Genomic DNA, 23868 nt, shown 5'->3' on the forward strand with positions numbered 1-23868 from the left:
CTGGCCCGTCGCCAAACACAACAGCTCCTTGGCGGAACACCAAAGGGAGGCAGGCGAGGGAGAGGCACAGCGGGCGTGGAGGGTGGTCTGCAGAGCCCAGGGAGGCCCGGCAAGATCTCTCAAGTCACCCAGCTCAGCGCAGGGAGCAGAGGGGAGGCAAGGGGACACAGAGAGACAGGTGCAGAAACACCGGAAGAAAGCATCCGTCATCAGGCCCCTGCCTACAGCGACCCTCACTTACTGATCTCAGCTCAATCAATATTTACCAGACACTTCTCCCAAGAGAGAATCCCATCTCTGGGTAAAGACCGAACAGACCTTACCTGTCAGGGGCTCGCTCCGGCTCCGCTGGTTTGGCAGCCGCCTCGGCTCGACCACAAGGAGCCAGGTGAGAACCAGGTGCCGGTCACGGTCGCGGGGCTCCCGCTCCCCACAGCTCCCTGCTCCGGTTCAGCCTCATGCCCGGCTCCAAAGCTGAAAAGTCAAAGAGGCTGTCACTGAACACCTTGAACTTGGCCAAACACAAATCTTCTGCTCTGCACCCAAGACTCCAGTCCTTTTGAAACAGACACGTGGAATATTTTTCTTTTCAGGGAGATTTAACTTAAAAGATTCTACAAGGAGCAGAGAAAGGAAGAGGTCCACAAGGACCAGGCTTTTTCTAGTCGGCATGTCAACCGACTGCAGGGGCAGATCCTGCCGGCGGAGACCGGAGGACACGGGGAGGCCGCCCCGCGTCCCAGGTCGCCGTCTTCCCTCGGCAGTAGAAGCAAGTGCCCCCGAGGCAGGCTGGGAACGGAACACACAGACCTCTGCCCTCTCGCAAGGCCAAGCGTACCTAGCATTCGTGCTGGGAGCCCAAATCCGAGCCCACGTTGTCACTCCCAGGGTCCTCGCAGGCTGCAACCCTTACCCCACCCCACAGAGACCCCCTTCTGTCTCAGCCCGGGTACCCGCCCCCTGGTGCCGGCAGGGAGCACGGACTGATGTTCTCCACGAGGTGCACGCGCGTTCAGCGGGAAGGGGCAGAAGCGGGCAGACCCGAGGTCTGACCCCTGGCCACTTCCTTTTTCACCGCCTTATGCAACTCATCTACTGAGGGATGGGCAGGAGGGCTGTTTTAGGCTTGAAGAGGAGTGTCAGCACTAAGGCAAAGGCTGGAGGGGAGTTTCCAGTCACCAGGGTGCTCCCTGAGCCGGGCTCCTCTGCAGGCCGGTGGGGAGAGAGCCCACCTCCCCGAAGACAGTAACATATGCTGCTGAATCATCACGTGCCGAGTGACACACCGCCCCCAACGACTCAGCAGGGAGAGGAGCACGGAGCGTTCATCACCGCTGCCGCCTCTGTGTGTCCGAGCCGGTCCCCTGCCTGCGGTGTGGGTGCCCCTGCAAGGAGAGGAGATGCCTAGACTAACCTTTCCTGATCACTCGACAGTGGAAATAAAACGTGCCCTGCTGCTGACCCGCGATGGAAGAAGTCAGGGACCTAGAATTTACTAGAAAACCACCGCAGGTGGTCCCACCAGGCACACTGGCTGGAGATCACGCACGAGAGCCAGAGAGCCCTGGTGCCTCTGCAGGTGACACCCGGGCGAGTCGGGAGAGTCACTGAATTCACTGAGCCCGAGTCCCCAGCTCCAAAATCGACATGGAAATACCATCTCCCCCCGAGGGCTTTTACGAGGAGGAAACGAGCTGACGCATGTCAAGCTGTAGGACCCAACACACAGTAAACGCTGAACGAATGCTACATTTTCACGAATGTGACTCGGCTGGTAGCGCGCCCGTTGTCAGACACAGAACACGCCAGCCACCTACAGGCTGTGAAGCCTACTGATGCTCAGACAGGACGCTGGCCTTAGGATCGAGAGGGGCACGCAGGTCACAAAAGTACGTGGGGGCATCACACTGAACACCACCTGCACACGCAAAGGCGTTTTACTAAGGGCACCTGCTGTCATCCTCGCAAAGAATTTGTAACTCCGAAAAGGATTACAGCAATTGTATCAGGCGGGACATCTCTAGATTCTAGCAGCTAGGTTGTCCACAAATTAAAAAAAAAAAAAAGGTGAACGGTCAGACAAGCATGAGGGTCTCTGAAATGACAATGGGCCGGGACCGGGGAAACGGACTTGGGTCACGTAACACATCCACTCCTCACACTCTGAGAGGTTTCCCATCTTTTCCAGAGAAACTAATCTTTTTCTGGAGTCTGATCCGAATGCCCCATGGCTACTTCCGGATGTAGCTCTCACACGTATGCTTTCAAATTTGCAACACACACTTGGATGCTTGCCCCTGACCGCGGGCACCAGGGCGTCTGGCTGGCTGAGGGGGTTCGGGGGTCAGGCTCCTCGTTTCTGCTGAGGTCACGATCTCACAGTTCATGGGATCGAGCCCCACGTCGGGCTCCGTACTGACAATGCGGAGCCTGCTTGGGATTCGCTCTCTCTCTGCCTTTCCCCACCCGTGAGCTCTCTCTCTCTCTCTCTCAAAACAAAGAAATAAGCCTTTTTGAAGAACTATGGGCAACATAAATTAATCTATAATTAAAGAAAAATGACATCCAGTTGTTTGTTCCACCATCGTTGTCTATTCTAGGAACGTGGATATCGAACTTCCCAGCAGAGAGAACAAACACAGGACGGTTTCCGAACACGGTGAGCTGTAAGAGCTCCTGAGACGCGTCCTCACCAAGGGCAGGACCACCCGCCAGGCACAGAAAACTGCTTTAAAGAAGCCTCCAGCGCCGTGTGCACTGGCCCATCCACACCCATGGCCGCTGTCGCCAACACCAGCAGAGCACAGCCCGACGTGCTGCCCGAGCCGGCCGCGTGCCTCACACGTACCGGCGCCCCGGGGACTCTGTGCCATTCGCGCATCAGTCCAGACAGCGCGCTGCTGCGGGTTCACGGTCAGACACAATGCGAACTTGAAATCCCACATGCGTGAACGTGGGCAAAAAACAAACATCTGGACTCACTTCCAGAGTGTTTCGGAAACAAAGGACCCCTTGATTTCTCTGTAGCATCTGTGATATCTTCCAAAAATTCCAGAGTGAATATTAATCTTTCCATCCGTCTAGCTTCCCCGCGCTAAATATTTAGAGTAATAACAGTGACTATTTAGACATTCAACAAACCCCCACGTTCACGAGGAGGCTATTGGGCGGGTTCAGCCACACGGCTCTGGAATGAAGTCTAGGCCTTTATAAAAGGGGACAGGATAGCCTTAACTCAAAAAACTGAACCCAGCACTGTGCTGATGTCAGAGCCCGCTTGTGACAGCAAACTGAGAAAAACAGCTGGAGAAACAGATCAACGAAATGGAACTGAAGGCAAGTTTTTTTTTTAAAAAAAGTCATTATACAATTTCAGAGTGCTACTGCCCGAACCTGAGGACAGCGGAAGAGAGAAGCGAGGATTAAAGCGGAAACACCGCATCTCGCGTCACTTTCAGCGGGACGTGCTATTCCAGCAAGGCCACAGTTGCCCCCACCTGGCGGGCGGGATGGGCCATGAGGAAAAAGGAACCTGGGAGCAGAAGGAAGTTAAAACACAACGAGATCCCCCCCCCAAATGCCAACATCATACTTTGGAACCGGCGAACACACAGGACACGTTCAGCAACGACAACCGCACAGTGACTCAGCTCCCACGTGGCCCGTCCACCAGCGGACACTCGGTGGGGGCTCCACAGAGATGTCTAGTGGGCCCAGGACAGAGCAGCCACATCCCAAACTGGCCGCCATCACAGAAACCGACACAACTTAATCAAAACGGATGAATGGGCCACGAACAGGGTCCTCAATTCCAGGGTCAAGCAGAACCAGCGATCCCAGAACCAGTCTTCGCCGTGTGGCTTCCAGGAGCCACCAAGCAAGCTTAAAGATGGGTTACCCCATGGACCCGTGTCTGTGGCCACCCAGACTGGAAAGGCAGTTAAGACAAGGGAGCGCCTACTTGAGAGAGGGAGGACGCTTCTCTCTACAAGTGATCTAAGGTCAGTGCCACAGCGAGGGTCAGGACAAACCCATGCACTCACAGACACGGTAACTGACCCGAGAATGGGGGAAAAAGCCCTTCTCCGCAGCTGATACACACACGCGCATATTTCAGTCCAGTGCTAGCAAGAGCCCTAGGTACACCAAAGGGTATCACCACGCACTTGACATGCTTGAGAGACCCGGGCAAATGGAAACATGCTACGTTCCTAGAGGGGAAGATTAAACACCACACAAAGACTTTGATCCTCTTAACAGTAATTAGTTTCAAACCTAAAATTAATTTTGTAAATGAAATGCAGGCATCGATCTAAATGCATTAAAACTACCAAAGTACCGTGAGATTGTCGATTGTAGCACATTAGGGGAGAACTGCACTCACCCTATAGTAAATTATAAAGCAAAAGTAGTTAAAATAGTGTGGTACCGGCACATAGATACATGCGAGCATTCATCAGAAAGAGAAGGACTTAGGGGAGCAGGGTGGCTCAGTCAGGGGAGCGTCAGCTCTTGACTTTGGCTCTGGTCACGATCTCATGGTTCATGGGATTGAGCTCTGAGTCAGGCTCTGTACTGACAGCACAGAGCCTGCATGGGATTCTGTCTCTACCCCCCTCCCACATGCGCACGTGTTTTCTCTTTCTCTCTCTCTCTCAAAAGTAAATAGGGGCACCTGGGTGGCTCAGTCGGTAAAGCGTCCCACTTCGGCTCAAGTCATGATCTCACGGTTCGTAGGTTCGAACCCCACATCTGGCTCTCTACTCTCAGTGTAGGGCCTGCTTTTGATTCTGTGTCTCCCTCTCTCTCTCTGCCCCCCGCCCTTGCTCACACTCTGTCTCTGTCTCTCTCTCTCTCTCAAAAATGAATAAATGTTAAAAAAATTTTTTAATGAATAAATAAACAAAAAGAAATTAGGACCAGCAAGCCCAGAGGACAGCAGGAATCACCACGGTTCGAGGCCCTTGGTGATACAGCGAGGTACGGTACAGAAACATGGTGTGAAAGTTGTCCAGGAAAAAAGAAAAGCCAGTGTTGTTTCCAGAGGACATTCAGGACCAGCTAAAAACCGATGTCAGCATCAAATGAGGTCACAATCCCAGAGCAACCCACACAATGGCAGCAAGACACTTACGAAGCAAGGATAAAGTGGTTTCATTCACAGAAGCAACACAAATAATGTACTTAAGAAGCATACACAAGAGGCTCTGAAGAAAACACAGAAACTTCTGGTGACGAACCTAAAAGAAATCTGGAAGACACCAAGGCGCAGAGAACTTTCTGGAAAGGCAAGCCCTTGCAGCGCGGCTCCTGCCCCAGGTAATAGGTGCAGGTGCGTGTGGGGCAGTCCTAGCCAATACCCCAGTCCGCCAGGGGCACGGGGACAAGAATGGGGACAGACACAGAAGGGTACAGAGCCCGGAACACGATCTGGGTGGAGCTGAGCATCCAGGTATGCACGGAAAATAAGATCCAGGATAAGTGGTTACTGATGTTCAGTAAGATACGTGCAGGAGCCTCTCTGCACACCATTCCCGATAGATGGACGATTTAAACCTTACAAATGACTAAGAGAAAATACGGAAGCATAACGGTACAAAATCTGGGCGAGGAAGACCTTCCAAAGCAAGATTTTCAATCTGGAAGCCACGAAGGAAAAACCACCTCCTCTATGGCAACAAGCCCTCTCTACAAAATCAAAGGACAAGCAAAAACTTTGGGAGAACATACTAGCAACGCTATGCGGCCGTCTGCATTTAGCAAATGTCTTGTTAATTAAAAAATAAGACAAGCAGGGGCACCTAGGCGACTCAGGCAGTTAAGTGTCCGACTCTTGGTTTCGGCTCAGGTCACGATCTCACAGTCTGTGGGTTCGAGCCCCACGTCCAGCTCTCTGCTGACAGCTTGGAGCCTGCTTGGGATTCTCCCTCCCTCTCTCTGTCCCTCAAAATAAATAAACATTAAAAAAAAAAAAAAAGTTAAGCAGCCCAAAATAAAATGGGGAGGGGACAGAAGCCAACGATTCTCAAAATGCACGTGCAAAACACACTCAACTTGAGTGGTAACCAGGGAAATAGAAGCACTGGCAACAAGGGGGCTGTAATTTGGATCTATCGTATTGCTGGAAGTCGAACACCCAGAGCCCACGGAGGGTGGGGATATTGTGGCGGGGGAGGGGGGGAGGTCAGCGGGGCTCCCCTAAGCTGCAGGCAGGCACATGCTCAACAGGCTTCAGGCAGCATCTCATGGCCTCCTAGCTCACCCTCACATGCACATGCACATGTATACACACACACACACACACACACACACACACAGGCTCATACACACACGTGCATACACACACATCACTGACAGGCATACTCCCTAACATGGAAAAGCTGGAAGCAACCCATGCGCCTGTCCCTGTCCCCCCCACCTTGCTTCAGGCCACTATGGTGGCCACCAAGTGCATGTGGCACAACCCACAAGTCCCCCATTCTCCCCTCCCCTCACACCTCGCTCTCCCTCCTGCAAGCCAGCAGCCCAGGCGCTCTCCCACTGCCTTCCACCAGGATGCCACTCCCACCTGACCCTGAAGCAGCCTCGGCACCTGCCGCCCCCCCATGCCCACCCCCACCCCTGGCTCAAGCTGGCAATGGGTTTCACACCCTCTCTGGAAGAATGACCCCCACCTTCCTTCCCCCTCCCCACCCAGACCCTGCTGGGGGCCCTGCCCCTCGGCCCAGGATCCTCTGGTCCTGCGGTTGAATCCCCCTGACCTCTCCCTCCATGTCTGTGTCCCCCACCGACAGCAGGAGCCCAAAGGTGCAGAACTGTGCTAAGCACGTGAAAAACCGCCCGCGGGGCAGCCTGGGAACCGCTTCGCAGCTCGGCCGGCCCACGTGGAACTGGGTTTCTGGCTCAGCTCCACAGAGCAGCCTGCCTCCAGTGCCTCAGTTTCCTCGGCTATAAAATGGGAATAAGACAGCCCCCCACCTCTGTGCAGGGATTAAATGATGCAAATCCCAAAACATGCTTCTCGCTGAACTGGCCAAAGCTGGCCTTGACCGAGGTCCAGGCAAAGACCAAGGAGGAAAAGAGCCGAGGAGGGGGAGGGAGGTGATACTCGAGTGGAAGGGGAAAGGGACACACAACCCACGTCATGTGGGTCCACGAATTCACCGGAGAAAAGAGCCCAGGAGAACACAGACCATCACTGACCCAGAGGGAGGCCACCCGATGGCCCAGAGGGCACAGGTGCGACCCTCACTCTGTTCCACAGACTTCTGGGTTTGGATTTCTGTAAGAAGGCACATGAATCACTTACGTAACTGCAGAATTGATCTTTCTGGTAAAAAGTGCTTCTGTCAAGTTTCCGACCGGTGGTCTTGCTGCTTCTCCCCCCTCCGTGCCTCCCCGCAAAGCCCCGCCTGAGCCCCCTGTGATGCCCAAGCGTGGTTTCCCTCCCTCAGCCCTAGAGGCTGGCTCTCCCCTCTCCACAGTCTAGGAATTCCAGAGAAATCACTGCTCTGCACCAAAAACAATGAAGCCATTAAGTGCTTCAGGCCAGTCACATGAACAGGAACGGCACAGAAGCTTCTAGAAACGCGGAAAGACTCTGCCCCTCTTCTTTTCTTTTCTTTTCCTACCTTCCTTTCTTCTCCATTCTCTTTCTTCCCTTAGGAAGTTAGGGGGGAAAAAAACAACAAGGAAAGTAGGGGCGCCTGGGTGGTTCAGTCACTTAAGCGTCCAACTTCGGCTCAGGTCATGATCTCACGGTTCACAAGTTCAAGCTCCGAGTCAGGCTCTGCTGTCAGCTCAGAACCTGGAGCCTGCTTCGGATTCTGTGTCTCCCTCTCTCTCTGTCCCTCCCCTCATGTTCTGTCTCCCTCTCCCTCCCTCCCTCCCTCTCTCTCTCTCTCAAAAATAAACCTTAAAAAATTAAAACAAAAAAAAAAAAAAAGAAGAAAGTAAAAGTTGCTATTAGTTGTGGAGAAAACACGCTATGTAACTGCTCCTACAGCAATAATTTTGAGGGAGGGACCAGTGGTGGCACGTTAGGACTCCACTTCTCCTGGGGCACCTGGGTGGCTCAGTAGGTTAAGCAACTGACTCTTGGTTTCAGCTCAGGTCATGATCTCACGGTTCATGAGTTCAAACCCTCGTCAGGTTTTGCAAAGACAGCGTGGAACCTGCTTGGGATTCTTTCTCTCCCTCTCTCTCTGCATCTCCCACATCCCACTCTCTCTCTCTCTCTCAAAATAAATAAACTTAAAAAAAAAAAAAAAGATTCCACCCCTCTTCACAGGAGAAATCTGTAGGAAACAGAGTCAGTCTTGTTCGAAGCTTATCACCACTCCAGAACAGCCCAATCATGGAGCACACCCCAAAGTCCAATATTCCCCCACCTTCAGCACATAGTAGGTGAAAGACAATCACGTCTCCTTCTCTGTATCGCTCAACAGATGCAGTATGTAATGACCGTGGGTTCTAGGTGGGGGGTATTACAAATATACGTAAGGAAAAATGGTCCTTCGGGGCAGGAATTCAAGACCTAACAGTGTCACGCTCCTCCCTGAACAGGACCTCCTCTGGCCACATGGTCACCAGCTCAGGACTCACGGGATCGGGGACTCTCCCCGGAAGGCAGAATGTTCCAGTCAGGCACGTGGAGCAGGCTGCACACCCACTGGTCTGACCCGGGAGTCACAGGTGGCAGCCCCCAGGAGCCGACCCCTGTCGCGGACCCTGCGGCCAAGCTCAGCATCACTTAGGGCCTGAAGAACGGTTCCGACATGATCCTTTCAAGGCGCATCTCTTAGATTCCACCTCCCAGTGAGCCCATTTTGACGGTTGTCTCCTGTTCACGGATGTGACCCACGGGAGGGGGTGACCAGCACAGAGCTGACCTTCTGACATGCACTGTATCTTTCTGTCCTTCCCCGTCCACTCCCTTGTCACGTGCCAGGAGCCCGAGTATGCCTCCCAGTGACGCTGTTCCACCCCGGGACACCAGCCGAGCAAGTGGGAGCAAGCTGGGCAGGGACCCCGTGATGCTCCCTGAACCTCAGGCCGCTGACCTGTGCAAGGAGGCCTCGGGCGCCCACCGGCTCCTTATGTCCGGGTCAGGAGTCAGAGCTATTTAGGTGGAGAGGCGCTCTGCTTTCCAGACATCAGACAAAGCACCTGCATCAGAGACGCTCTTGGACAGGCCACCTTCCCATCACCCGGCCCACTTACAGATGGCTGCACGGTGACAGAACACGGAGCAACACTTGGCCATTTTCCTCGGGACACTGTGCTAAGGCTCTCATAAGCCCAGCAGTTCACGGCAGGCCCTGGACGGCTCGTGTGACCTTCTTTAACAACACGTTACATGTTTACCTTCGTCCCGAAAGTCATGACTTTCTCATTAATTCACTCCACAAACATCCACCGAGTGCTCGCTGTGTCCTCTGTCCTAGTTAGCACTGTCAACTGCAGAGCCATCTGGAATATGGTCCCCAGCCTCGTTTCTTTGGGCAAGAGGTTCGAGACGCAGGAGTGTGATGTGACACACCTTGGTTGAGACCCCGTAAGGAAACCCACGGGAAGAAAACCAGCATGTGACATGCGTGGCCAATCGCCGCTTTTATGAGTTCCACAAACCCTGCACACGCATGTTGAAACACGTCCCAAAAGAACTTGTTCTCAGGTGCCTGGCGGGGGACGCCCAGCTGTTGATAATCCCTGTGGGGACAGCCCTAAACAACTGCTAGCTTCTCTAAGGAATCCCAGCTATTCACACATCATTGACCAACAGCACGTCCTCCCCCTGGGAAAGTTAGCCTCCTGGACCAGAGGCAAAGGGAAACGGAGAGCCCCACACACATTCCGATGAGCTGGGGCCCCTGGGGGACCTGGTATCCCCAGCAAAAATGCTACACCAAGCCCACCTCTGAGCTCAGGTGAGTGCACCCCAAAGTCCCCAGTGTTCCTCACAGGAACAGAGTGTTGGTGACAAGGCGGGGTCTTCCCTTGCAAAGCTAATCCAGACCTCAGCTCCACCCTAAAACCCACACCAACATTCCCTAATTCCTCCTCCTGGTGATCTGAGCTATTAAAACAGTCACAACAGGCTGACTTCAAATGGTCTCCCGTCAAAATTCCTGAAGTTAATCTAAATCATTTTATGATTCCATTTCCTTCCACGATTGTGATGCCAAATGCGCAGAAAAAGGTGGGAGCCACCACACCACATAGGAGGCCTCCCGGGAAGAAAGCGGACCTAGAGACCCAAGGAGGAATCGGTCCTTCATCTTGACCAAAGCCACCCACGTCAGTGACTGGAACACTTTCTCTTCGCCAACAGAGACCACGTATTCCTCACATCCCTTGACTCTCCTTCACTCTTCCCAAGCTGGTTCCCAACCCCTGGATCCGTTCTATGGCTCACCATGCACCACCTGCGTGATATAACAAATAAATATTTGGCCTTTGTCTAGTTCCTGGCACTCTGAAACCTCCAGAGTGATGGGTGTCTCGTACACTAATGGAGCAGGTGGCTGGGATCCCGTGATACCTCTGAGGGTGGGAGCTGGTCACCTGAAAGACCAAGCATGGTTAGAACATGAAACTTTCAGTGGCCCCCACCTTCATGAGCTCTGGGGAAGGAAGAGGAGCTAGAGACAGAACTAATCACAAGTGGCCAATGAGTTGATCAACCGTGTCTACCTAATGGAACGCCCACACACAGCCGTAAAGGGCGGGGTTCAGAGAACTTCCAGGTGGGTGAGCCCTCTGGGGGGCTGGGAGGGTGGCACGCCCACAGAGGGCACGGAAGCCCCACGGGGTCCCTCCCCTGTACCCTGCTCTATGTGTCTCCTCCATCTGGCTGTTCCTGAGTTGTAGCCTTTACAATAAACCTACAAGTGTAAGTAAAGGGCCTTCCCAAATTCTGTGAACCGTTCTAGCAAACCGTCAAACCTAGAAGAGAATCACACCCCTGATTCAGACCTATAGGGTCAGACGTACGGGGGTCCTGGGCATCTTCAGCTGGCCTCTGAAGGGGGGGCCTCTTTCTTGTGCAGCCCTTTAACCCGCGGGGTCTGACGTAACTCCAGGGGGACGGTGTCTGAACTTTGAGGAACTGCAGGACACCCAGTCTGGGGAGCTGGGGCACTGGGGTCAGGAAGGGCAAACCACACATTTGGCATCAGAAGCGCTGTGAATAAGAAGTGTAACCTGACAGAGAAAAACGGGTCACACGGCCAAGACCGCCTCACTGTCGGCTTATCGTCTGTCCCACCGCACAGTCAGCCGCTGGCTGTCTTCGCCCGCCCCGACTCCGAGGCTCTGGGGTCTGAGTGCCGGCTGAGGCTGTGCTGGTCCACAGCACAGAGGAGAAACACCACTCTGCTCCTTGCCCCTATCAGCTCACTTTCGGAGCCTCAGCCACAAAGTGCTGGTCTCGGGGCACCTGGGCGGCTCAGTCAGTTAAGCGTCTGACTCTTGATTTCAGCTCAGGTCATGATCTCACGGTTTCGGGAGTTCGAGCCCTGTGTTGGACTCTGTGCTGACAGTGCAGAGCCTGCTTGGGGTTCATTCATTCTCTCTCTCTCTCTCTCTCTTTCTCTCTCTCTGTCCTTCCCAAACTTGCACTGTCTCTGTCTCTTTCAAAATAAACTTAAAAAAAAAACAAGACAAAACACAACAGGGGTGCCTGGGTGGTTCAGTCAGTTGAGCGTCCAACCTTCCGCTCAGGTCATGATCTCGCAGTTTGTGGGTTCGAGCCCCGCATCGGGCTCTGTGCTGACAGCTCGGAGCCTGGAGCCTGCTTCGTGTTCTGTTTCTCCCTCTCTCTCTGCCCCTCCTCTATTCGTGCTGTCTCTCTGTCTCTCTGTCTCTCTCTCGCGCGCGCGCTCTCTTTCTCAAAAACAAATAAACATTTAAAAAATTTAAAAGTAAAATAAAATTCTTTTTTTTTAAGTGCTGGTCTCACTCTTGTTCCCAAGTGCTCTGGGGGGGCAGGGGGAGTGACACTGGTCTCTGATTCCTCTGCAGACACTTGACTTCCCCGTGGGGAAACAGGACTGTGGCCTGAACCTCTGCCCTGCATATCTGGGTACCCAGTGGCAGCAGGTGCACAGTACAGGCTCCACAAAAAAAAAGGGAGGGGGGCACAGTCACCAAACCGCCCCACACGGTTCAGTGACTCAGGCTGGGCTGAGCCGCCATGCACTTCTGAGGGCACACCGGGGTCCCCTGGAGGCCGCGCTGACACAGGGCTGGCTGCAGACACAGGGTCGAGAACCCAGCAGCCTTCGACTAAGCCAGATCTTCACGGGATTTACAAAATGTAAAACGAAGTCACTCTCCTCCACACACGGCTATTTTTTTTCTTAAGAGGTAGTCCTTCTGTGCACATAGAACAGGTTGATTCTCCTTTCCACGGAGGAATAAATAGTTTGTCAATCTGTCTTCATTTCTAAAGCGGCAAGTATCACAAAACACGCACTCTTGGAGGTCGCTGGTCACTTCTAAGGCTGTCCGGCGGGTCCTGGGAGCAAATGTGTGAGAACCAGAGCCCCTAAGCTCCACCAGCCCTGGGGTCGTCCCTCCCGGGGACAGCGGCTTCACTGGGCACCCAGGACTTGAATGTACACCGGGGACAGTCCGCATGGGGACCTCCTGCTATCTCTGATGCTCTGCATGGAAAGCCTCAGCTCCTGGGGAGCCAGACTCCTTAGAGACTTCATCATTCAGGAAAGATTTTCTGAGTTTCAGACTGTTAACCTGAAGCCATGTAAATAAAGGAGGGTATCCCCTTCCACGGGGCAGATCTGAGGAGGGAGCCCGGGGGTCGTCACCTTTGAAAAGTATCTGCTCAACCGTGCTCCCTGTGAAAAGTATCTGCTCAACCGTGCTCCCTGCAGGATTCTGGCAAGATGCCCGGCTGGAAGTCATTCCGAAGGTTCTTCCCTGCCTCCTGGATGAGCCGGGAAAGAGTCAGAGGGGCAATGTCACATGTCCTGTATTTCCAGTTTTCTACCTATCTGCAGGGAGCTGCAGGACAGACAGCCTCCCCGGGGCTCCTGGCCCTGCAGATGCCTGAACCCCACCATCTCCCATGAGAAGCCGGGGCCTGACCTCCACTGTGCCCTCAGCGCCCAGGGACTGATCTCCCCCGACACATTCTCAGTGACGTCGGTCCTGGCTGCTTGTCTAAACTATCCAACGTGAGTCTCCCTCTCTCTCTGCTCTTCCCCTGTTCACACTCTCTCTCTCAAAAATAAAGATTTTTTAAAAAAATTTAAAAAAGGCGAGGGGGCACCTGGGTAGCTCGGTTGGTTGAGCCTCTGACTTCATCATCTCACAGTTTGTGAGTTCGAGCCCCGTGTCGGGCCCTCTGCTGACAGCTCAGAGCCTGGAGCCTGCTTCAGATTCTGTGTCTCCCTCTCTCTCTGCCCTTCCTGTATTCACACCCTGTCTCTCTCTCTCTCTCTCTCTCTCTCTCTCTCTCTCTCTCTCTCAAAAATAAATAAAGGTTTAAAAAAAATTTTTTTAACTGTCCAACGTGGGAGGCCAGAGCCCGTGGCCTGAGGTGGGGACACGCTGTAGAGGACAGGAAGGGACTGTGTCTCCCAGGCTCCAGAGCTTCCAGACAGTGCCCCCAGGCTCACCCGCTGCAGGATTACCCGGGACTGAGCACACGCTTAAGGGGAAAGAGGATCTATCTCTGACCTGAGTACGTGAGATTGACTCTTCTAAATGGGGCAAGGACCTTCATAAGGCCTGTTATTTCTATCCGGAAGGACCCGCGACGGCACGCAGCTAAAGGAAAGAAGCCGGTGCAGGAAACTTTCTGTCCTCACCTCTGCAAGCCAAAATGGACCCTGAGAGGCATTTAAAAACTCAAAGGAATTCACGTGGCCCGTGGGTGCCCTGAAACTTGGTACTAGAGATAACAGAGCCTCCATGAGATGGTGTGATGGACAGAGATAACCATCCAATGACCTCGAACATTCTGAGAAATAAAAAAGGAGTATGACTGTGAGAGGCGTGTGTGAGAGGAAAACTCTGTTGCCTGCCTCCGGAAGGCCACTCAAAACCCAAGGTCTCGGCTGCAACACTCAAAACCACAAGGCGGCCCCCACACCTGGAACAAAGGTGAACGGATACCCCAGGGCAAAGTAGCATTACCCGTGTTCCCAAACTTCGCAGCCTCTCGACCATTCTGAATCCAAGAGCCTCTGGACTGCTAAGAACCCAGGATCTTTCCTGAAAAACTCCCCCAGGGAAAAGAAATTAAATGTCTTTTGAAGACCTACTATGTGCCAGGCACTGTGAAATGAAGTTACTCATTTTCCTTTAATATTTAAAATGCAGGGGCGCCTGGGTGGCTCAGTCGGTTAAGCATCCAACTTCGGCTCAGGTCATGATCTCACAGTCCGTAAGTTCGAGCCCCGCGTCACGCTCTGTGCTGACAGCTCAGAGCCTGGAGCCCATTTCAGATTCTGTGTCTCCCTCTCTCTCTGTCCCTCCCCTGTTCATGCTCTGTCTCTCTCTGTCTCAAAAATAAATAAACGTTAAAAAATTTTTTTTTTTTAAATAAAATAAAATAAAATAAAATAAAATAAAATAAAATGCGGAGGGGTGCCCGAGTGGCTCAGTCAGTTAAGTGTCTGACTCTTGATTTCGGCTCAGGTCATGACTTCACGGTTTGGGAGATCGAGCCCAGCATCACACTCCACACAGACAGAGCAGAGCCTGCTTGGGATTCTCTCTTCTCTCTCTCTCTCTCTCTCTCTCTGCCCCTCCCCTGTTAGCACTCTTTCTCAAACTAAACAAATCAACTTTAAGAAAAGAAAAGAAAATGCTGAGAGCAAAGAATCAACATGCTTGGATGGGGTCCTGCCTCTTATCATACACGTCCCCATTTGTTCAAGCTGGTGGGTCTTTGGTGGGAACACGTCCCTTCTCCCCAGCACTGAGCGGAACAAAGGAAGATCCGTGAGTGAGTACAGGTGTCAGTAACCCTCCCTCTTGTGCCCACTTGACCCTGAACGAGGCCTGTGACCTGGAGGGTTCCCAGTTCCCATCTACAGAAGGGAGACTCTCTCCCTCGCTTGCGAGATCGTCCTGACGGTCAAAGGCAACCCCAGTAAGCTCAGCACTAGGCAGCACGCTGTCACTGTCTTGTCCAAGCAGTTTCTGGAGTCGTGCAAGAAAATGCACACACCTCTCCACTCCTTCCGCATAGCAACCACGAGACTACGCCATCAAGAGCACAGTTCCTCAGAAACACTAAAAATGGGATTACCATAAAATCCCGCAATTCTACATCCAGGTATATACGAAACAAATTTGAAAGCAGGGACTCAAACAGGTACTTGTACACCCATGTTTGGAAAAGCACTACTCACAATAGTCAAAATGTAAAAAGAACCGAATACCCATCCACAGTTGAATGGATAAACCAAAGATGGTGTGTACGTGCAACAGAACATTGTTCAGCCATAAACAGGAAGAACTCTGCCACAATACAGGCAAGTCTTAAAAACTTCATACTAAATGAAAGAAGCCAGGCACAAAAACCCCATAGCATGTGAACCCATTCATAGAAATAGATATAGACGGGAAAAAAGTTAGAGGTTGTCTAGGGGTGGGTGGGGCGACGGAGTAATAACCAGAGGGCACAGGGTTTCCTTGTGAACTGCCGAGTTGTTCTCAAGTATACTTGTGGTGGTTGTGCACACGAGTGAATACAGTAACTGAGTATGATATATATGTGTCTACACACGTACACACGCACATATCTGTGAACCTACTAATTATAACTGATGCGTACCCTTCGAATTCAATTGGGTAAATCGTACGGCATTGTGAATTATATCTATATAAAGCTGTTTTTTTTTTTCAAAAAAGGGAGGACTCGGGGCACCTGGGTGGCTCAGTCAGTTAAGCATCCTACCCTTGGTATCGGTTCAAGTCACGATCTCACGATTTTTGGGTTCGAGCCCAGCATCAGACTCCACGCAGACAGTGTGGAGCCCGCTTGGGATTCTCCGTCTCCCTCTCCATCTGCCTCTCTCTCTCCAAATAAGTAAATAAACAACAAAAATATGCATATTAAATAATAAAAAAGATTGTCAAAAATAAAAAATTAAAATTAAAAAAATATTTTTACAAAGGGAGGAGAGGACTCTCTGAAGGACCAGCCCTGTGACAAAGTCAGCCCTAAAATTTGGAACCACCATAATTTATCCTCCTCTTGCAAGTTCTGCCACAAGAAACAAGGTTTATCTACCCCGACATTTCCCAGCCCATCTGGCCGAGGAATATTAGCTCTGTGGCATCTGCGGGCCCTTGGGAAAGCACTAAGCTGTCCAACATCCCCTTGAGCGCAGGACACGCTTGATAAAGGCCGACCAAGGAATGGCATCCAAAGCCCCATGGGCTCCGTCACTGTCCGTCCATCAGTGCTGGGCAATGAGGGTAGGCGAGAATACAAGAATTCCAAAGGGGCCATTATCCCAGGAAAGCTCTTGCTGGTGAAAGTTTTCAAAAGGTAGAACAAAGAAGAGCTGGTCACACCGTGCGGCCTCACAGAACAGAGACTCCCAGAGGAGTAAGACCTGAGTGGCTTTCACATCACCTCCACTAACGGGGAACGAGAGCCCAGCCCACCTCCCAGGGGATGGCAGAGCTCAGGCTAGCAGAGGACAGGCGACCTCCTGGGGACTTCAGCAGCGTCTCTCTGTGATGCTTGGGGTCCTGGGGTTTCCAAGCTCGATGGGACACGGACCGTGCCGTCCTATGATGCAGACAGGTAGGGCATCTGGACCGTGCAAGATTCAAAAGGGTTCCACCTTTTCAGTTTTCTCTCATCGTAAACAAAAGAAAAACCACCGAGTAAAAGCTACGGGGACCCAAGTAAATGTCAACATAGGACTCTGTGCCAATATGAAAAATTGGAATAAAGTAGGGGCACGTTTAAGAATGCCACTTACAAGTGGGCTCCCTGGGAGGCACAGTCAGTGAAGTGTCCCAACTCTTGATCTCAGCTCAGGTCATGATCTCACTGGGAGTGAGTTCAGGCCCCACGCGGGACCCTGCATGGATGGCTCGGAGCCTACTTGGGATTCTCTCTTTCCTTCTCTCTGCCCCTCCCCAACTTGTTCTCTCTCTCTCTCTCCCTCTCTCCCTCAGAATAAATAAACTTAAAAAAAAAAAAAAAGAAAAGAACGCCACGTACAACAATGCAGGGCACGTCACTGAAAAAGTTCTGGCAAAATTCCTGATTAAGTAACAGCATTAGTAATAATAGCCCTTACAGCGTTAATTTTAGAGAAGAAACCAAAGAAAAGACGGCACACACATATTAAGAGCTAAGCACACAAAGTGTGGCTCTGAGCAGCAGCACGAGGACGGCCTGCCTGGGAGCCGCACCCCAGACTTTCCGAGGTACAATCCGCATTTTAACAAGATCCCTGGGCAACTCATGGGCACATTTAAGTCTAAGGACTGTTTGCAGACACTGTTAATACTGAACTTGTGTCAATACAAACACTTGCCAGCTCCCTCCGGGAAGGTAAGTGAAAAATACGCTGGTGTGGCTTCTTTGTTGCCAAGCCATGCATCCCTCGCTGCTCGCTGTCCCTTCCTCCACAGACGTCAATGATCTTGAACGTGAGCGGGGCAGCCATGGACTGAGGAGTCACGCCAGCTCCTCAAACACCTGCTGAACCGTCCAGAACACCCCTGGAGAGACCCTTCTCCTGCTTAAGTGCTGCCCAAGCGCTGAGAGCTTCCAGCTGTCCTCGGGGAAAGCAAATCGTGGGAGCCCAGGCCCCAGTACCGCTTCCGCACAGAAGTTAACTGAGAGGAGAAACAAGTTCATCGTCGATGACCTAAAGGTCCCATCCGTGCACTCAGGGCCGTCCTCCCTCCCTGACATCAGACTTGAGCCGGGAGCATCTGGAGCTCGGCTCTGACCCTCTTCCACGTGCCTGCAGGCAATGCCCCACAGACCAGGAAGGTTCTGGAGAGCCTGGACTCCCTGCCCAAGGAGACAGGGAAAGAAAGGGGAGGAAGAAGCAAGCGGATACAGCACACACCCGCTGGCCCCCTAGGCCCCCTACTCAGCAATTTCCTGTCCCTCTAATTCAGCCTCCACCAAAGCCCACGCCCCACAGGAGGAGGGAAGGAGAATGTTCTCCCTGAATTGATCAGAATAAGCCTTCGTAGAAAGAGTTCAGGGACTTGTAAGGTTTGGGATGGGTGGGATGGGTTAGGACACCAACCCCAGTGAATTCTATGAAACAGGAGTAAATATGGGCACATCACACCAATTTTGGATCTGATGTGTGGCCGTGTTAACTGCGGGCGCTGGGCGGGGCTGGTGGAGCCCTGGAGCCTACACAGAAACAAGAACAGCCACACAACAGCCCCTTCTCACATCCTCTCCCAGCCCCCCCCTACCCCGGGGCCCACAGGGCTCAGACTACCCCAACGCCACCCCTCGCTCTGCCCTTGACCTTCTGATCAGGCAAGAATTCTGGCAGGTGGGAGCTGCCAAGTTCCTGACCCAACTGGGGGTCCGAAGCCTGGAACACAGATCCTGAACGGCGGGGACTTCTGCACCACGCACCACTTCTCCAGCTGTGTCCCCGTATGAGTCACCTGGCTGCTTCCCAAAGGTGGGAGACCCCAGACCGCAGCTCTGCAAGCCAGGTCTCCCGCATCGGAGCAAGACCTGGGGGCATGCACAGAGGGGCGGGGACCCTGAAACAGGAGGTGCAGAGGTCACCGCCTGAGAACCCCTGGTTTCTCCTAACATCAGTCCTCCACCCGGGCATCTCAAAGCATCACCTGCCGTCTGAGAGGAAGGTACACCTGTTCCAGTCCGCGCGGATTTCCTAAGACACTCTGACCACGGCCCTAGTCCACACCCCAAGAGGCTGCCCGGCTTCTGCGGGACCATCAGGGTCAAGCATCAGTGAATCTGGACAGTAGCAAAAAATGTCACCAAACGCCAAAATCCAAAAGATGTGATGTTCTCTGAGAAGTTCGGACACGCAGCTCTGGGTGGAACTTAAGTGACGCCAGTGGGTGCCAGGAAGCCTTCGAGAATGCCGAGGCGTCATGCACGCTTATATTCCCTCCTCCTGGAGTCCCTCCCACCCCTGTCAAAGCAACAGTGAAATCACTGTACCTCCCGTGGGCCGCGCCCTGCAGCGGTTAGCACACACCCCACCCCACCCCGCCTCCACCCTCCAAGGCCCTGAGCTCCATCCATTTCGGGGGCTCCGGGCACAGGGCGCGCAGTGAGGGCCCCCAAGCCAGCGGCGCACTAACAACCCCTACGGTGAAACCGTGCTTCCCCGTGTGGCCGCCTTGCACCCCAAACCTGAACTAAGCGTTCCTCTGTGGGTCTTCACCCCCCTTGTGCCCCAGAGTGTCAGAGGAGAGGAAAAACCAAGTCCTTCTCCCAAGGCCCACCCTCTAGCCCCACCCAACACTCCTGGGTGACACCTGGGGGGGGACCACCCAGCAAATGACACGGGACGTAAAGGAGCAGAGACACACTGTGGGACTGAAGGCAGTGCCTGGTCCCTCGGTTACTTGTAACCAGACTCAGGTTCAGCACAGGCCAGACCCCGCGGTCGCCGGCCACCTCTCGCGCTTATGGGGAACCGTGAGGGTAGGCGCCCACTTCATCCTCGCTAGGCTGGGGAATGAGGGGTCCGGCCGCGCACACGGCAGCCTCCCCAGACAATAGCTGCTGTGTGTGGGCGTCTCTTGTCGACACCCTGGCAGGGACTCCTGCCATCCCCCCCGCCCACCCAGCAGATGGCAGGTGATGAGAGGGGCAATCAACGTGGGGGACAGGTGACCTGACTGTGCTTCTCAGAGAGAGGGCCAGGAAGCGCCACCTGCGTTTGCAGCCATGTGCTGAACTAATTCAAGCTGTGCCATCTCCCCAGCATGTCACGCTCTCCCCTCGTCGGTGGAGGAGGCGGGTTTGGACAGAAGGACACAACGTCACAACGTGTGTTGACCTGCGGTTTTGCTACCAGACCGTACGTGTCGGTGGGGTTTAAGCAGAGTCCAGGCAGGCCTCGGTATCTGTCCTTAGCAGAGAAAAAGGGCCAGTTTCCCCGGGGCAAACCCTTATCTGTCCACTTCTCCAGCTGGCACCCACGCCCCCCTGCCTACCGCTTGGCCAAGAGATAGCGGACGGCTTATCTGGGTACGGTTATTACTTGTTACATATTAAACAATTTAAGTTAGAAACGGTTACATAACATCACCCGCCAGCTGAGACCCAGGGGCTGTGGGTTCCCGGACTCCCACTGGGCAGCAGGAGACCGGGCTGGCTGGGGACGGCGCTTCTAAGACCACACAGCCACTTGGCACCCCCAGGCCACCAAAGCGCACAGCGAGAACAGAGAGCTGACCACTGGCATCTTTTCTGATCACCCGGGGCCGGGCCATGCCTGGCCAACGTGCAGGTGAAGACCACAGGGTCACTGCAGCACTGGGCCCCAGTGAATCCACATCCGTAGTGGCACAGGGTGGGAGACAGAACTCGGGGCAGGCCGCACAGTGCGCAGCGTGGGAGACAGAACTGGGGCAGGCCGCACAGTGCACAGAGCGGGAGACCAGCTGGGGTGCAGGCCACACAGCTCTGCCCCCACCATGGAACTTGGGTGCAGAACACCAGATCCTGGGATCGTGGGCACCCCACGACACAGCCTGACGTGCTCTGACACGGAGAAAGTGGGGGAGCCATCCTGGCAAGGGGAGGACATTGCCCTGCCTCCAAAATATGTACAATGAGACCCACTCTTGTCACTCCACATGTGCCCCGAGGACCCTATAGCACGGCCCTGACCCCACACTCCTCAGTTTCAAGGGAACGGCACTTTGGAGGAAAGGGGGGCGCACAGCCAGACCAAACCCCAGGGACCGGGTCACACCCCAAGGTTTCAGCGAGCACCTCTGTTGCCCAAGCCCACCCTCCAACCCCTGGTTCTCGTGGCAATCGAAAAGAAGCCCCTGTCCCCTCCACTGTGCCCGGGCCTCCCCCGCAAGCCACCTGCGCTCTGATGGCCCAGGACACACACTGGCTACTCGTGGAAACAAAGTTCTCCCCATCCACCTGGGAAACCAGGCACAGCACTGGGCTGGTGGAACCCCGGGCCCATGAGCCGGACACGTGATGGGCGTCCACTCTTTCCACCTCTGGGGGCCTGCGTGAACACCAGGGACAGCCAGTTCTGGGTTTCCAGGGTCACGCACACCCGTCCCCAAAATGTCAGAGCAAGAACCGCCAGGAAGGGAAAGAAGCCACCTCTTGAAGCCAGAGGCTAACAAGTGCTCCGGAGGGAGCATCAGTCACCAGAGACATGATGCGCACGCACAGCCCCGAAACGAACAAAGGGGAAACAACGTGGCCCGGAGATAAGTGACTCTGTGGCACGAGGCCACAGAGCCGGCGAGCACGCCACACATGACCTCGCTCACGGCAGTAAGAACGGTCAACCTCGAAGCGAACTCTGACGCTCAGACACTACCATGCTCACGTGCGTATAAAAGGGAGTAGGGAGCCGGGAGCCCAGCGAGGCGCTGTGTTCAGACACGCAGAGAATGACAAAGTGCTCCCCAGAACGAGTGGGGGGTCACGGGTCCTCCAACCTGGAGGACGCAGTGGGGCAGAGAGGCTCTAAAGTGACCAGGACCACATGCTTCCGACATTTCGACCCCAAAGGGGCGCCTGGGGGGCTCAGTCGGTTGAGCGTCTGACTTTGGCTCAGGTCACGATCTCCCGTTCGTGGGTTCGAGCCCCACGTCGGGCTCCATGCTGGCGGTGTGGAGCCTGGTTGGGATTCTCTCTCTCTCTCTCTCCCCCCCCTCAAAAATAAATACATATTTTTAAAAAGTGTTTTTAATAAAAACAAAAGAGTAAAGTCGACCCCATGAAAGCAGACCAAAAGCAGAGTGTTCGACCCAAAACGAACTGCCGTGAGTCCCTGTCACCGTCCTGGCAGATCCTGAACCGCCTGGCCTGTGTGCCGAGGGGAAGCACACTCCAGCCGAGTGTGAACGCCAATACCGGGCGTCCCTGTGGTGGAGATGCTACGGGGTAAACCGAGGCACAGAGGTCAACCCCGAAATTCCAGGAGAAGTCAAGGTGCAGGCAGAGGGACTTCCCCAAGGTGACAGAGCGAGTCACTGGCCCCCCTTGCCTCCCAGACCTGACAACGCCCAGCTGCTGTCTGCGGTGACTCCAACCCACCTCTGCAGTCCGCCTCCCGAGGGAGGCTCAGGGGTCCCGTCCACCCTGCCCTCTGCCCTCGGCCCTGACCGTGAACGCCTCGGCTTGGATCACACCCGCCCTGCAGCCTCCCGGGAAAGAACAGCGATTCCCAGGACCAAAGGGCCTTCCCCTGCCACGCCCCCCCCATAAAAAAGCCCAGTGCTCCCAGCTACAGGCGCGTGTGGGAGAGCAAGAGGGAAACCAGCGCAGCGGCAGGCAAAGAATCCAGAAAAGCCAGGCCTGCGCCAAATGACCCACGGAGCCCACACTCGGCTGTGCTGCGACAACAGGAAGGGGATCTTTTAAGAGGCATAAAAGCCGGAAAGCCAGTGGACGAGGGGAAGTTGACTCAAAGATGCAAAGGAGCCAGACGCCAGGCAAGAGAGTGGAGACAAAGGCTGACATCTCGCCAGCCCAGCAAGTGTCAGGAAGGAGAGCCACCATTTACCCCTGGCAGCGTAGGAGAGGCGGGGTTGAAACAAGAGAATTCACTCAAGTCGAAGGACCCGCGTCCTCCCCCAAAGCCATCAGCCGGGCGAACGCCCTGCTCTCAGCACCGCAAGAGCAGGCTGCTTTCTGAAGCAGCTGAGGGGGGTGGGGGTGGGGGGTCATCTCTGGGACCAGGCTGAGCGCAGGTGGGCCAGGTGCAGGTGACGCAGGGCTGCGGATGTCCCCAGGGCCCGCGATCAAGAGGTGTCTGCACACAGTCCAGCCGGCCGAGGAGAAGAGACCTAGGACACGGCACCAGGGGCTCCCGGACATCGGGGCAGCCAGACAGCCGTCCTCGAAGGCCGGAAGTCTAAGCAAAGCCTTGAACCTGAAAGATGGGGGCCACGTGGAGTGAGTCAGACACCACCCCAGCCTCACCCGTCTCGGCCTCTGTCCGGCCACTGCTGGGGTGACCGCCTGGGCACAGGCCCATGGGTGGTCGAGGAAGGCCTGCCCGCGTGGTCTGCACCCAGCACCCACAGGCCTGCACACACGGCCTGGCAGGTGGATACAGAAGGGAAAAGGAGTCCCCCTCCTCCCCTCCCCGGCCCCAAGACTGTCTGGGGACAGTCACAATCTGGAGCCATCCATCAGTATCTCTCAATTACTGCAGAGGCCAGTCCCCTGGTTACTGCCTCCCTCCCTGCTTCACCCCTGCTTCCCCAGGCTTAGAAACCCAAATAAAACATCCCTGTGAGCCCTTCCCTGCCACGGGCTCTGCTGTCTGCCTAAGTCAGGCCCAAAGGTGTAGAAAACTTTTAAATAATATAAAAATTGGAGAAAATAAACAATATTGGAAAAAGAGAAAAAAAACAGAAATGAATATACCCCGTCCCAAAATTTAACAAATAGAGCCATCTATGAAATAAGGATATTATGCCATTAAAATAAAAGTAATCATTTTCAGCAATGACAGAGTGTTGCTACAGGTTCAATGACATAACAAACGCCCCGCGTCTAAAACTGCTCTAAAATCTTAGTTTAATTGAGGGGTGCCTGGGGGGGGGGGGAGGGGGGGGGCTCAGTCAGTTAAGCATCCGACTTCGGCTCAGGTCCTGATATCGAGGTTCGTAAGTTCAAGCCCCCCATTGGGC

At 54.1% G+C, this 23868-nt stretch overlaps 1 protein-coding gene across 10 annotated transcripts in view; it reads right to left on the reverse strand.

Moving 5' to 3' along the window:
• Positions 1 to 23868, reverse strand: part of GRB10 (growth factor receptor bound protein 10) — a 190752-nt gene that overhangs the window by 160560 nt on the left and 6324 nt on the right. For 7 of the 10 annotated variants that reach the window (XM_047840106.1, XM_047840116.1, XM_047840096.1 and 4 more), the window contains exon 2: positions 324 to 474. The exons of the other annotated variants lie outside the window; for them this stretch is intronic. The gene's annotated coding sequence lies outside the window, so the exon portion shown is untranslated. The remainder of the gene's footprint in view (positions 1 to 323; positions 475 to 23868) is intronic. 10 annotated transcript variants of the gene reach the window in all.

Source organism: Prionailurus viverrinus, chromosome A2, assembly GCF_022837055.1.
Source record: "Prionailurus viverrinus isolate Anna chromosome A2, UM_Priviv_1.0, whole genome shotgun sequence".
Lineage (NCBI taxonomy): Eukaryota > Metazoa > Chordata > Mammalia > Carnivora > Felidae > Prionailurus > Prionailurus viverrinus.